This window comes from Sparus aurata, chromosome 3 (genome assembly GCF_900880675.1).
Source record: "Sparus aurata chromosome 3, fSpaAur1.1, whole genome shotgun sequence".
In the NCBI taxonomy this organism is placed as follows: domain Eukaryota; kingdom Metazoa; phylum Chordata; class Actinopteri; order Spariformes; family Sparidae; genus Sparus; species Sparus aurata.
This window is the reverse complement of record NC_044189.1, coordinates 20,757,956-20,764,122: the sequence shown is the minus strand read 5'-3', so window position 1 is coordinate 20,764,122 and position 6,167 is coordinate 20,757,956. Positions and strand designations below refer to the sequence as shown.

Below are 6,167 nucleotides of genomic sequence, written 5' to 3'. Positions count from 1 at the left end.
AGACGCTGATATTGCGGGGGCTTGTGCGCACGGCTGTGCTAAGTGCGCTGTACTGATGACACAGTAGGAGCAAAAGGGGGAGGGGCCATTCATAAAGATGTTGCACTATATGGTTAAATTGCATACTGGACACATTTAATTTTCAGAAACTTGACTAGGGAGGGCCCTGCGCCGCTCCTCGGGCCCTCGCGCATTATGGGAATGACACGTACTACTATCCCACATGACGGCATCCATCTTCTCCAACTAGAGTGGAGCCATGCCCTCGCTGATCCACAACTCAAAGTCCAACTACAGAAGGCCCGGCTCGCCCGTGGACACACAAAATCACATAGTGGGGGTGTCTGTGGGCGAGAGGAGAGAGACGAGAGCCGCCACGCCACTTGTTTTCTCTAACTTTCGCAGCGTTTGGCAGAGAGAGCGCCTTGCCCATGTGGAGCGAATGCACATGGCGACCCCCCCTCCTCCTCCTCCTCCTCCTGCTCCTGCTATACCTCCGCCATTGACCTGCATTTACGGAAAGAAGGAGGGGTCTCTCTACACTAAAGTGCCCCTAGCGTCTCATGTAACGAACAGCCCCGTGCAATCACGTGTGGAATACATGTCTAAAATATTACACAACTCGCAATATGACCTTTTTGTAAATCGTGAGGGAAGGCCGGCAGTTTACGCGCAGGCCGCTGTGCAGAGGCTGGTCGTGTTTACAGGAGGGATCCATACCTTTACCTGTTGATGACGTGAAGCTCGGTATACTGTCAGAGGAGTCGTGTTCGGGTTCTGTAACACCAAGGAGCCCAACATGAAAATACGGAATTGAAAAAAGGGCAGACGGAAACATAATGTCTCATATCTGACAGAGGACTGATGTATTACAGTTAATCTATCTATCTTCTGTAGGCACACATGCTTTAACCTGGTGATTTGATTTGAAACAGCTCCGACCATCACTGAGGTCGTCATGTTCCCTTCAGAGAGCTGCTGATTCAACATTGCGGCCATTTTGGAGGCTGTAGTCCGTCCTGCAGTTGAGACGTGTTGTGGACCTGCTCGCGTTGAGCTGCGTGACGAGCGTGAAGTTGTGTTAGCGCCACTCTCAACTCCACGCAGAGAGAATTCGCCGCACTAGTTTCAGATTTGTGTGCGTAATAATCTGGCAGCTGAGTGTATCTGTTTGTGTTTATGGATATTCATAAATAATATTGAAGTGACGTCTCTTCAGACTGAGGGCGTCCAGGCTGCGTTAGTGTGACACATCTGACGGTGTTGTTATGAATTGGAGTTTTGCTGGATTATATATCAGCTGTTTTATTTATTTTTTTATTTAGGTCACGTGTGGGCATCCTCACGGATGTGACGTAACTGCTGTGATCGTGTTGTAGGAGAAGTTCTATATGAGTTATGGAAGACATATTAAAAAGTTGTGACCAGAAGTGTAAACTATAAAACCTGACGTCATAACATTAACCTCTGTTCCATACGCTGAGTGTGTGTGTGTGTGTGTGTGTGTGTGTTATTTTCACTGCAGTTTATATTATTTGTCACTCAAGCCTTTGAACAGCTGGATTGTGAAAAAGTTGGTCAAACTCTGATTTCATATTGGGAAAGTTCAGGGTGGGTGTCACCTCCTCTGCAGCCCTGCAGCCGGGCCGAGCCGAGCCGGGCCGAACCGGGCCGGGCTGATGGCAGTGTGTCCCTGCAGTGTGTGCGGATGGAGGCCTAGGTGTGCACGCTCTTGTAAAGCAGGTTACAAAGGCAGTGTTGGTATAGTGGGCCCTTCAGCCACTGGCTCAGACTGGGGCCATGGCTGTCTCACTGGGTTTACTCCTCTGCTGCTGAACAAACACACAGAGCCCTCTGATTGGTCGGGAGGCGCGTCCAATCAGGGGGCTGCAGACCCGCTCCGTACTACTGCTGCTGGCTCGGCCTCAACGCGCTCATTCATTGGCTCCCCGGCTCGACTATTCTATATGAATCAGCGCGCCAATTACGCATTCGTGCCCGTGTTTCCTCTGCTGGGCTTTGTCACAAGCCATAAAGATGGAACGGAACACGAGCCGGTGGCCGAACCCACGGCGGTCACAACTGCTCACAACTTTTCAGAAAGTTTTATGCTGTGTTTACATCTGTGGGGCAGTTTTTTAAATCGATTTAAAGAGGACAGAATAAAAGGGAGCGTCTAATGTACACTTTAAATGCACTCCACACTCACTTCTAACCGCGGTATAATTTGTTTTCAGTTTTCCTCTCCGGGAAACTTTCCTCAGAAGTTTAAACTCACAGGTTGGATCCATAGATTCTCTGTATGGACCGGTATAAGGCATTTTTATTAAACAGGGGCGCTTTCCGTTGGCCTACTTAGGCGCATACATTTTTTTATAACCTGGTTTGTTTGGCTTTAATGATTTCCACCAAGAGTGAAATAACGAAACGCGCACGCAGGGGCGCGGCGGGGTTGCCCGCAGGACAGCGCCTTATAGCCGGCTCTTCTTCAGCCCGGACGTATAGAGGAGCAGCCATGTGCGCGCTCGGCTGACTCTGTGTCGGTTTAAATGAGCTGATGCGTGGCTGCAGCCGCTGTCTGCGTGTGTGGCTGCGGGCTCTGCAGGAGGAGAAGTGAATGTATCGCTGAGGAATGTACAGAAAGTCTCCCCGCCCCCAGCGCGCAACGACTCCTCGCCATGGACAAATTCCATAGGGGCGAGAGAAAAAAAAGAAAAAGAAAGGAGAACCCTGACATAAAGTTTCAGAGCACACTGCATCATATGTGGGAAGATTGCTGCGGTTAATGTCAGTGCAGGGGGAAAAAAAGCAGAACTGACAAAATCGATCTGGTTAAACATAGTCTGGGATATTTCTAGAGAGGAGGAGAGAGAGGGAGGAGAGGGGAGGCAGATTGTTTAAGTAAAACGCAGCTTATAGCCCAACTTTGAGCTGCTGGCCTCGCTCCAACATTGAGATAGTCTACGTCGCCAAACGCAAGGGCTCCTTCACAAACCCCTGTAGGGTACATTGAGTCCAGGGATTCTGTTTTCCGGTGAGAATTCTTCTATTTTTTGTGTTTTTTAAATCTATATATTGTCAGGCGATTCAAATCTTTAACAGTATTTTCCTTCCACTGGAGCTGAGAGCATTAAATCCACTGGCTGACCGCTTCGGACAGAGTCAGGGAGGAGTGGTGCTGAACGCCATGTTGAGGAGAATCTGGAGCCTTACAGGAGCATTAACTCATGGAAGCAGAGTCCTTATCGGTGTTCAGAGAAGTCTGCTTTTAAGGGTGCTGACAAGTGTTTTCTGTTCGCATCAGAGAGTTAAATCGAGGCTCCAGAACACACAAAAACAAAGGAAACATGGATGTGTTTTCTCCTGTGGGGTGACACCCTTCATCTCATTAGAAAATGGCGGTTTGTGCCCTCTCCAAAAACACATCCTGCCAGGGGAGATTTCTTTTTAACACTAAATAATGACTCAATGCTGTGTGTTTAAATTAAAAAGCCAAATATATCTGTGTTATTTAAAAAACAAAAGATTAATAGCAGCTAAAGAAACGTGGCGTTTCGCCTTTTCTCGTCTCTTCTGCACTTTTGTTTTTTCTTTTTGTTTTTTTCAAACAATAGTCAAATCCTGGAAATGAGCATGAAAAAGTCCAATCAGTGCATCCAGAGGGGCAGCAAAGATGATTTAAATGTCAGGATATTTTTGAGGAAATAACTGCTGCTGTGTTTTACGAGAACAACTGAAAATAAAAAATAAAAAAAAAGAACAGCTATCAGGAGCCAAACACAGCGAGCGTCATACGAATGTTGTGCTCACAACAATGGGCACATTTTTAATGAGGTGTGTGTTTAATTGCCAGTAATTTCAACAAATTCTGCACACAATCTCTGCTCAGTGTGTCAAAGAAATAGCCTGCAATTCTCACCTGTTTTTATCTGCTGTTACTCCCTCAGAAATCTAGTTTTATTTGTGATAAACATCTGTTGATTGTTGTATTTTTGGGCTCATAAGATGAGTGCATTTTTATTGTTATTGAACATGAGATGAGATTAACAGCACATGTTCCTGAAGCACAAAAAACTCTGATTTTAAGTGGGTGTTTTCACGCACAGTCACATGAATATTTGCAGACTCTGTCACACAGTGCAGCTGTGTGGCCCTGCTGCAGCTCTGTCTCTGTTACAAATACTTACTTTAAATATAAAGTACTTTCATGCTTTTCTGCTGTTTACTGGTTTCAGCACCTTGATTGATTGATTGGTTGTTCTGTGAAATCTCTCCTGAAACAACTCAAAATCAATCAATTCCTGCAAAATCTTGTTGTTGTTTTTTTAAAGGCAGACAGGCGCAGTGGGTTAGTTGTGCATGAAGTATTCACACTTGTAATTGTAAACTGGATTAGGTTGATTTCAAAATAAAGTACATTATTTGTGGAACCTGGAGCAGACCTCACTGTGCCTGTTGTTTAAAATATAGCTGTTATTTACTTTGTGTGGATATTGACTTGAGTTAAATGTGTTTGATAATCATTCATCAAACTTCATGATTTTGGAGATTAATTTCAGTGAAAAATACATTTTATATGATGTGGATTTAAAATGATTTTTGAAGCAGAAGCCTTTTCAAATAAAATGGCGGAGGAAATTAAGTGTTGGGTTCTCTGTGGATTGTCATTTGTCGAAACATTGATCACAAGTTTCAAACAGTTGTTTAATTGATAATGAAATATTTAATAATGATGCTACAAACTATCCTGCAGTTAAAAATGCAATAAAAACACATTTCTGGAAGGTTGAGAGCTGATTTTTGCTGAATTTGGACACGTGTCGTTGAAATATTAACAGATATAGAAATTTAACCTACAAAGACGTCATTGTCAAAAAACACAATCTTCTCACTGAGACCAAGAAGTTTTAGCTAATCCCTAAATAAAAGCATAAAAAAGGGTTAAGTGATAATTCTTTTAAAACAGTAAATCAGTATCATCAACAACTCTGCCTGATACGTCAGATAACCAGCACATGTGCAGATAAAATAGAAATCCCTCGTTGCTCAGAGAGGAGCCTCGTGTTTACTGCTCATACGTGAACAGCTCAGGATGTGGGGAATGTGAACCCTCACCCTCCCAGCAGCCATCCTGTGTTCAAAACATATAGAGAACATGGACATGCTGCTGCCTGTTCACCTCCAGACGTGGCCCAGTACGAGGAAGGAACCCTTCCTGTTCCAATCTGCATCAGTAATGTTACAGTTTGATTCTCTGTCATCAAACCTCCACAGCAAATGTTCATTATTAAGTTGATGACAAACTGAGAGAAGATGGAAACTGTATGTTATATAGAAGCAGAGTGTCACAGTGATTTGGCTCATCCTTTCCTTCTCTGTGAAGTAGGTGTGGACTACTTCCCCCAAGAAAATTCTTTAAATAACTCATGATGTTGTCCCTTCTCTGAACCAGGAAATAACTTACGTGTGTCTGTCTTTCTAAATGCATGAGTCCGAGTTCTATAGGCGAGACGGGTCGCTCCATGGGAATGTCATTACAAGGAAACCATCTACACATTCTGTCCCCTGCTGGTCGACCTGTTGGTAGATGTCCCCCCCCCCCCCCCTCCTTCCACGAAACCAGTTTTTGTACAATTTCAGTGAAAAAGTTTGTCTCTGCATAATTTTAGTGACAAATTGTATCTTTGTGCAATTTCATTGAGAAGAAAATTCATGTTTAACGACACAGGCTCACGTGTAAGCATAAGATCAAGCAGGTTATCTGCATTTTCTTCCATCTACACCTTTTCTCTACAGTTAATAACTGCCCAACTGCGGCTGCATTAGACTGTTATCAAAGGACAATTAACATCATATTTTAGTTTGCTTATTTTATTACACTAGAAAATTGTGTAAGAAGGAATATCAGTTATTGAAGTCAATGTAATGTAAAAATCTAAAGGGGAAAATTAGCACAAATATCTCTGATGAGGTCTCAAACTTCGGCTCAAGGGTTGAAAATTAGTGTTGAGAAAGACGTCAGACTTTGACCCTTGGATCCTTCCAGCTCGCGGTTACCTTGGAACCTTAAGAATTATCTTTGAGTCGGTGTGAATGAACGCATAACTCGGAGGGGCCCCATGACATGTCAGCAGTGATTATTAACCCCATCTGAATGAAGGGCCTTG

General features: G+C 44.0%; 1 long non-coding RNA gene across 1 annotated transcript; it reads left to right on the top strand.

Annotated features, from left to right (window-relative positions):
* Nucleotides 1-2,665: 2,665 nt before the first annotated feature.
* LOC115578920 (uncharacterized) lies at nt 2,666-4,436 on the top strand. The gene is made up of 2 exons (XR_003983559.1): nt 2,666-3,034; nt 3,122-4,436. It is a non-coding gene; the product is annotated as an uncharacterized LOC115578920 (long non-coding RNA).
* The last annotated feature ends 1,731 nt before the right edge of the window (nt 4,437-6,167 follow it).